Consider the following 10,080-nt stretch of genomic DNA (forward strand, 5'->3'; position numbering starts at 1 on the left):
ATACAAGAAGTCAGTATTAACCAAACAGGAAAATAACAGGCCTAAAAAACAAATCTGTTCTTCAGACGACAGAAGGCTGGCTGAGAAGGTTGCAGGACTGGTTTATTGAGCCTCAGGGGCCTGTGGATCCCTGCACTCAGTCCTGCACCCAGTCTCTCCTCACTCAGCTCATACACTACAGCGTGTAACTTCTACATGAGGCACATAAACAATCTGAAATATGTGTAATCCTGACAGATACTCATATGCAGCTAAGTTAAGTGATCCCAAAAGATCTCAGAGTCATGCCGTGCTCGCTTAGCCAGACTCTGAGAAAAGCCCACCTGATGACAAATCTCTGAACTCTCACTGCTAAAGCAAACACATCAAGCTGATGGTAAGTTTACGTGAATGCATGTCCGGTTCTGTTTTGGGTGCTATGTGATATGTATTGTTGGCTTTCAGCATCCTTTATTCCTCCGGTTTTGTTTGGGAAAAAAAAGCCGAAGAGTGGAAAATGTGATGAATATGTCATCAGTCAGCTTTTCCATGTAATCTACAGTCGCCAAATTTCTCCTTTTCAGCCCCACCCCATCCTGACACGGCCAAGTGCTTAGTTGCAACACCACACGCACACACACAGTTGTGTTTCCATCACTTTTGGGGACATTACATAGACTAACACTCATTTCCTGAAGGCTTAACCGTCACCTAACCATAACAATAAACATTACTTGCCTAATCCTAACCCAACCCTAACGTATCCATAACCTCAGCCTAACCTTAAAGCAAGTCTTCACTCTAATATTTAATGATTTACACTGTAGAGACTTGTGTTTTGTCTCCATAAGCAAGGAGGGTCCTCACAATGTGACCCCACAATTCCAGGAATACATGTCCACACACACACACACACACACACACACATACAGACAATTTAACACTCTTAGGTGGACTGTTCTGATAGCAAAGGATGGGAAAGAGATCAACCGTAGGGTGAACTCTGAGGAATGGTTCAAGTGCCAAACTTACTGTAAGATGATTCTGTGAAGGCATTGCTATAGGATGCCACACACACACACACACACACACACACACACAGAAGCGTCATCACACCTCTTCTCCCTCTGTCAGTGTTAGTCACAAAGTCATTGCATGAAGAAAAGAAGCTTATCTTTCATCATGTCAGGCCTTTCAAAACACTACACTATCCTACGTATCAAAACAATTTTTAAAGGGGTTGAACAGATTTCAGCAATGCCAGGAAGCACAGAAATGTAACTCAAGTGATTCCAAGCTTGGTTCAAATCACATTGAACTGACCAGGGAGCGTCTGTGACCAATCTGCACTTTGTGCCAGAGTCATAACAGTGTATACTGTGGCAAAGCAGGAAATGCCACAGCCATGTCAGTGGCACCTAGTGTCTCATGGCAGACTGAACACTGCTGGAATGTAAACTCTGTCCACACACAGACATCACACCCGTCAGCACTGTCTGACCAATAGGAAGGCGTCATGGTGCCACCACCAGCTTTGGGAACAAAGGACAGGAAAAAAATCCGCACTCTTACAAGAAATCCTTTTCAATAGATAATCCATCTCGGGGATCATCCAAACAGCACTGAGCATGTGCGCATACTTTTATTTTTCAACTGTGCTCCAGCTGTGGCTGTGGCTGTTGCTCTTTAGGTAAAACACATGCTGTATCTCATCTGTACGTGCCTCCAGATCATATAAATCAGGCCTCTGAAGGCTGCGGCTATGTGAGCCGTGACAAACAAATTCTGGTTTGCGCCTCCCATAAGCTTCGTGTTGAGAAAATATTTACTGTGCATGTAAAGTACGTCCAGGGGCTGGCCGGCTCATGTCTACTGAAGGTTAGCAACGGTGGACATCTGGTGAAATTGTAGCCCACAGCTGTTGCCAGCCTGACATCTCCTTGCTCTCAAATTTATCTCCTGCCACTGGGACATCTGTGTACGACATGCCAGCCATATCAAGGACGTATTTGCAAATTGTGAGGAGGTTGCTGGGGACACGCTGGCTGACACAAGAAGCCCGGGGGCTGCTGCTGTTGGGCGGAGGGGGTCAGAGGGAAGGGAGAGCTGGGGCACTCACTTAGCCATCACATTCTTCCCTCCTGCACCGGAGGTCACGCTGGGGGACAGTTAAAGGAGCACTGTCTTTAACCAGGGCTCAGACTGACATCTTAACCTCACTCATAAACTGTTCCACTTGCTGAGGAAACAGGCCCTCAAGGCAGAAATGGCCACCGCTCAGTCCAGTGTGATTAACATTCTTAAAGGATAATAACACTATTTTGACATAAGGCTCGTGTGTGGTATCTTTTCACACTGATAGACTGTGGTTTGGCATGGTGTTGTATTTCTTACATTTTTGGTTTTAATTCTAGGCTGGCTGAGCGATGCCAAAAATGTGCTTTAAAAAATCCCTTAAACATAGCAGAGGTGGAAAAACATCGACTTCAGTATAAGAAGCAGTACTACAAATATACTCAAATGCAAGTTTTCAAAATATTGCTTTTGTGAATGTAGAAGTGCTGGCAACAAAATGTATTTAAAAGTTTTTAAAAATCAAAAGTAAAAATACTCATACAGGGTTAGTTCTATGCTAATATATTAACATGGAAATGCTTTATTATTGCTGTTGGTCAAAGTGGAGCTAATTCTAATTCCTAATATTACAGAATTATCATATGTTTTACATGGAAAATATCTCTTTTGTATGTTGTAATTTCCCAGTAATGGGACTAATAAAGGATTATCTTATTTTAGGATTATCTTATCTTAACCAAATAAAGCTGTGAAACACTTGTAAAATGTGCAATATTTACCTCTTAAATACAGTTAAATAGAAGTATAAAACAGCAAAAAAGTTAAATAAGCAACAAATACCACAAGATTTTAAGGTCAGTACTTAAAATATAAATATATTATATTTAGCTACTTTCTACCGCTGAAAAGATGACAAAATCACATTTTTTTTGACACTGGTTGGACAATGATGACCTAACAGTTTGTTTCTTTTCTCTTTTTTTCCTTTGCTTTTGACATTTTTGAATCATGTTTTCATTTTAGCAATTATTCTTCCACTGCTATTTTTATTCATAAAAATATAGAACAGAGTAAAAGAGTCTCTGAACTTTATTACGTAATCAGGAAAATATTCTAATACATATCCATAATACAATTCCTGTATTTTGTGATGAAAATATTTTATTCTCCTTTTTATGGTTTACAAGTGTCCGCTTGCTTCAAATTTTCATAAATTCTGTCTGGAACATCTGTTATATTTGGAAACTTTGACATCACCTCCAGAGTCTGAAGTTCTGTGGTTTCAATAAAGCTTGGCTGAGCTCGTAAAGATGGGTCCAGCAGTGGATCTGGCAAAGGTTAAAACTAAAATTGCGGAACAAAACCAATGTGATAAGTCTCAGATTTAACCTCTGTTAAAATTGCTGAGAAGGCAAAGCAATAAAAAGATCAGTGTGTTTCCTGTGGCCATACATGCTGTCTCTCATATATACATAGCATATAGAAGAGGGCAGACTGTTCCCCCTGTTGGCAAGAAGGTGAATGTTAAATGCAAATAAAGGGAACATTTAATTCAGTAATTGAAATTAAGGATTGATTTAAGTTAAAGATAAACTAGTGTAAATCATATCTCAGACATAAATCAAACATGTTTTTTCACCGTAGTGATAAAATATTATCATGGGCATCAGAATGCAGACAGCTATGATGTGTATGTGTTTGAGGATTTTAATACCAATGTGGTTTCAGTGTGTGTGTGTGTGTGTGTGTGAGGCTCAGGCTGGTTCTTATGCAGACTCTGCTCATTCTCCTCCACTGCAGCCTTTCCAGCAGCTTGTCATCAGTGCTTAGTCCCACCACTGCTGACCGTCTGCCCAGCGTCTAATGGGGGCATCCTAAAACAAGGAGCTGGATGACTGACATGGCAACACGGATTCAGTCACATATACAGTCTGACATGAGAAATATGGCAGAGAAGGCAGCCATCGTCCACCCGGTGAAGAGTGCTCGTCTGACTGGAGCTACAACTACGAGTAATTGATAACTATATTGTACTGATTTACTCAACTTTGACCAACAGTTTTTCTGTAAGGGCCTCAGAGGCTGGATCAGATGATTAGTTACTGTGAACAAGCTTTTTAGAAATGTATTTTTACACTACCCAACAATACAAGTTAAATACAAGCAACGTACAAATAAGTCCTCATATGTGTTCTATCAGCAGCTTTAAAGCCAAATCATATAAAATTATAGATATTAAATTCAAATCTTAGCTAAATGTCTGCACCTGCTGGTGTCCTTCAGTGACAAAAATATCACAGTTTTCATATTAAGGGTATTCATCATATTCATCATACAGACATGAGAGTGGTAACAGTGTTTTCAATTAACTAATGGCAAGAAAGGGAATAAGAGTATTTCTCATAATGTCAGACTATACCTTTAAGGAGTGGATGGTTGTTATATTGTGAAGATGGTAGCCTTACTTAGAATACTCAGAATACTACCGTATTCTGGATGTGAAACACTTGGCGTCTGTTTTAGGAACAGCCAAATATGCTGTGTGTAAAATAAAATGAATCTATTAGCTTCAACACAGCATATGCAGTGCTTTAAAGTGAAAAATAGGAAACATGTAACTTTTTTTTATCATCATCAAATAAATAATGATTGCACAGTGTAATGGTCATGGACAATTGACACGTTCTGTGTTTTTACTGAGAATCATCTTTTATTGGTAGCTGTCGCCAGGCAACAGGGAAACAAGAAGAGTATCTCTGGAAATTCTGCACAGTAAATCAAAAAGAATGTTATTGACAGAGGAGGCAAAGAAGGTGAGGAGGGAGAGTGAGAGAAACTAGAGTGAAAGGACATGCATGCACTTAGCCATATTGCTCCTGCTATCTCTGTTACCCGCTCTGCTAGCATTAGTGATCCTTTATCCTTACATCTCATTGCAGACCATGTAGACCATGTACTTCCATGAACAACAATGTTATGCTTCAGTACTACTCATCCAGCATTACAATATGTATTAATTAAATACTCACAGAGCTCTGTAGCACATTTTGCTGATAATACATCTACTCAAGCATAATTCTGAAAGCATTACTTTTGATAGTATCGCTACTTTTAGACAAGTAAAGGATCTGAATAGGCCTACTTATTCTGCCAGTGGAGGAAAGTTATCTGTAAGTGAAATAAATTTTTAATTTTTTTGGTTAGTTTGTGTGATATTTATTTTATTTTATTTTATTTATGTTATTGAGACCTTTGAAATATATCAGCAACATTTGGTATATCTGAGGTTCAAGGTTTTAAGGGCGAAAAGAATCATTATTGTTCAAATCCCCGAAAATGATCATTTCTTTTATGAGAAGTTATATGATTTCATGAACATACAAAAAAGCGAAAAATAGTTATAAAATGATAACATTTACTGCTGCTTTGATATCACTGTACACAAATATATAAAGGTATGAGAGCCAGATAAAGGTCACACATTTTGAATGTCCCCCTCAGCTTTTGTTTTCCATAATAAGAATCCAGGGTGTGTTCTGGGCTGTAACATTCTGCATAGTTGGGAGTGTTAGTGGATTTGACAGTTCTCCAAGTGTCCCATAGCCCTGAGTTCAGCGAACTCACTCCAGACACAACAGTGACAGCTGGGGGAGGGATAAATAAAAACAGTGCCTCTATCTCCATTACAAGACAGCAATCCAGACAACAACCCAGTAGCCTGTGTGAGCGCCAACACATCCACATACAGCACATGCGTGAACAAACACATGCACGCTTTTCCTCACACTTTCACTCCTTCACACTTACTGTATTCACTGCTGCGAGGGCAACAGATGGAAAAGCGAGAGAGGCGAGAAGAAGGGGGCAGCACCACACAATATAATAAATACTGTTGGACTTGGCCTGTTAGCAACCAGAATTCCTCTGACAGGTGTAACATGTTTACCAAACAAACAAGCAACACAGATGTCATAGAAATGAAAATGGTGACTTGAGGTTGCATGATCTGTGAAAAGAAGCCTGGTATCCAAGCTGGCATATCTTTGAAGGCTTTGAAGGTATTTCAGAGAGATGAGAAGACTGCGTGCCACACCAGGATTGCAAGAGTGTCTCGCAGAATTTGTCTTATGTTACTCGCCCCAAGCATCCAAGGCAGCTCTGGTTGTTAGTTGGGGGCATTCAGGGTCACAGGCACTGATGGGCAGTTTTTAAGCCTCTCACTTTGCTGATCACATTCCACTTCAGGGCAGTGGGAAAATCATCTCACATCACAATCAAGCAAAATAACCACTTGGACCTGTCGAGCCAGACATGCAGACTTCCGATGTCCCACAAAACCACTTGTACCAGGCCATCTTTCCAATAGGAATCACATTAACTAGCCAGTTTGTTAATTTAATACTCCTTTTAGATGCCTTATTCTGCTCGTGTTTCCACAATAAGACTAAGCAATCCATCAAGTGAGGATAAGCAAGAGATTTTTTTTTACTCCATTCCTGTTAGTCCTTAACCACAAACATCCAGTTGATGAGTTTGATGTTAAACTAGTGGAAAGTAGAAAAGCACAAGTCATATTATCTAGCCCGAGGTGCTAACTTACCTTTCCAGAAAGGAATGCAATCAGTGGTTTTGAAGTAAGTAATTTTTCTAAGTCCATGTGCTTCTCTTTGACAAAGCAATATACACTTGCTCTATTGTACTGTGAGTGGAAATAAACCCGTCCAAAGAATGTAATAATTCACTTTCATAAGTAAAATACATATAAAATGGATGTTTATTTTGTTCATTGTAGGATTTAGGCAAGAATGATAGTACATGAACAGTTAGCTGACAGTCTACATTGTGTAATTGCTAATAGTATTCAGCATTTCTAAAGCTACAGTCAGTCTCATCATCATCATTTGGTCGTTACAGCAGCCGGCAGGACAAGACAGTGACAAGTACAGAAAAGGTATAAAAAAATCACATAAAAGATGATCTCAAATATTATTAATAATAATAAAATAAAAATAAAGAAATACAGAGTTATATTTGCAGTACAGTGAATATACAGTTGTGTAGGAAGGATTTATAAATATATACAACTGTGGTACTACACAGGTTAAGAGTTAGTAAAACTGGTAGTTCATTGGTGGTGGCCTAAGGATTTAGGCGGCCCTGCCATAGAAGAAGAGTCACAGCAGCAGCCACCTTAGGATACACTGTTGTTGTAGCCTCTGACTGCTGTTGGGACAAAGGAACTGTGGTAGCGTTCCTTCCAAGGAACTACTTATGGTCCCCACTGTGTCATACAGAGGATGAGAGGTGTTGTTCAGGATGCCTGACAGCTAGGTCAGCCTCCTGCTCTCACCCACCACCTCCACTGAGTCCAGAGGACAGCACAGGACAGAGCTTGCCCTCCTTATCAGCTTGTCCTGTCCTTTTTTTAATCCCTCTCAGTGGGCTCCCACTATCTCAATGTCAAGTCCCTGGATGTTCACTGGTGGAGTCTGTGGGGCCTGTGGGGAAGTCGGTCACCATCTCCTTTGTTTTGGTGGCATTGATGTGAAGGTGGTTGTGTTCACACCAGTCGACAAAGTTCTTAACCATCTTCCTATATTCCTGGTCGTTCCCCTCTAATACTCGTCCAACGATAGATGTTTCACCATAGTGTCTTTCAGCTCACTGTTTTGGTTTTCCGGCCAGCAGGCAGCCTTACCCACGGTAAGATATTTGTCCAGATCCAAACAGCAAAGTTCGCAGTTAGATGGTGAACACAAGGGGGCATTTATCAGCTTCAGAGAAGTACTTCTGTCTGGAATTAGTGAATATTTGACTCCAAATGAATCGTAATGTAACTGTGCATCTATTGGATGGACTATAGGGAGTATGGTCAGTACCCCTACTCACCTATGCAGGGGTGGCAATAGTGCTGGACAACAGACACACACATCATAATAGCGCTGATTCACCATCCCTCAAATCTACATTAATTATCAACATTAATAATTAATAATAATTAATTAATTACCATTATTGTGTCTTACATTGTGGTTTAAATTCTTTCATTAACAATACATTCATTTTGTTGATGTTTTCATCCAAAACAACCTACAATAAGACACACATTTAAGAATACTCAAAATAGTTTTTTTCAACATGAAGTCTCACCTGTCACTGAGCAAACAGCCAATCATACTTAAGGGTAGATTTTTTTTTTTTTTTTTTAATAGAAATCTGAATAATTTAAATGTAACTTTCTTAATGCAGAAGGGACACAAATTGCTAAGCTGAAACAGCAAATGTTTTGCAGAGTACAATCTGTATGATATATGTTTTATTGGCCCAATGCACTGTGGTGAAATGTTTTTGTCACTGATGTAGAACATCTCTGACTTCTACATCCTGAGATCAAAAAACTGATCATCACTGAATTGTATCAGCTATGCTAATGCTGTACCAGTATCTGCCTACCTGTCCTGTCTCAGTAGTTAATTCTGAGTACAGACTGTAAATGCTTTGTTGAGAGCAAATCAGACCTCTAATTCAGATAAAGTACCTCAAGGGCTGAACATTATGATCTCTAATGCAGGAGAGAGCATCTGAGGACAGAGATGGATCACACTCAACAACACACCCACGCTCCCTCCTGTTCTCTGCACGCACATCTGCACACACGCTGGGCCAAATTCACTCTATAGCCTGGCATTAAGAGCAAGTCACATCACATCTAGATGTCATCCAAGTGAACTGACGCTCTCGACTGTTATGAAAATAAAGGTTGACCGAAAATAAGAGAAAAGAGGAGATTGGAGCTTTATTGAGTTGAATTCAAACATGACAGGACATGTAACTCTATCATCTGCACGGCAAACAATGTAATCACAAACATTACTTCTCAACAAGTCCTTCATTATTTCAAATGATTTGTGACATGAGTTTTTGAAGCCTTCATTGTAATGCTGCAGCTCAGTGTTTTTTGTAACCGCTTTACCTGCAGCTAAGATAAAGTATTGACAATTAAAGAGTAAAATGATTACAGGTACAAATGCAGTCCATGGAAACCAAACAAAATAAACAAACACAGTTGGATATTTTTCAAATAATTTCCTCTGAATCATCAGGTGACCTAAATGTAAAACTCTACATTTTCTTGAAGGGCTAAGCTACATAATTTTGAGTGCTCATTTATTGGCAGTTAATCCTGTTTTCTGAACATCTTTTACAACTTGAAGGGCAGAAATATGGATGAGGTGCTTCGCTCCAGGCTAGAGCAGCGCTTGATCCAGGATTAGAGGCACGTCCTCATGCTAGGAGGAAACATGTTAACCCCTTCAAACCCTAAGGTTATGATACATGATACTAAAGGTGCTGAACTTAACCATATACTTTACCTTGTGCAATAACAGCTGCACATAGTCAGCTACTTAACCTTGCTTCCTGAACAGAAAACCTTAGAGGAGACCAAATACTGCTGGCTTAGTTCGTCTTCATTCTCTTGTATGTGTCACTCAGGACAGGATGTGCAACTTGTGAACAAAACTGAATTTTACAGATGTACATTTTGACATTTCAAGCTTTAAAGCTATAATCGGAAAGATTTTTAAATCAGGTTCTGTTTTTGTTGCCTGTTCAATGCCCACCGTTCTTTCAACATTATACATTCAGTGTATCCAAATTCTGCAATTACCTCTCTGTATATCATTCCCATGATTTACTGCACACGTGCAATCTAGCATTACCGTTTTTAATTTTATCTCATTTAAATTAGCCTGTTAACTGTTCCTGTCTTCCAAAAATGGGTAATTACATTACACTCACTAAACCCAGGAACATGACATTATTTTGATATTTGCAGGACAGCTTGTTCTCCATCATACCAGGAGGTTGTTGGAGGGTTAATGTCTGTTTAGTCTCTGCCTTCAGGTCTGGGACATGCTTGGTTGGCACCGATTTGGGTGCGTGGAGGCTGTTATCATCTACCAAAATGATAGAAATATGACTCCCAGTAATGAGAAATGTAGCTCTTGGAAATTCCAAACTTAT

This window comes from Scatophagus argus, chromosome 6 (genome assembly GCF_020382885.2).
Source record: "Scatophagus argus isolate fScaArg1 chromosome 6, fScaArg1.pri, whole genome shotgun sequence".
In the NCBI taxonomy this organism is placed as follows: Eukaryota; Metazoa; Chordata; class Actinopteri; family Scatophagidae; genus Scatophagus; species Scatophagus argus.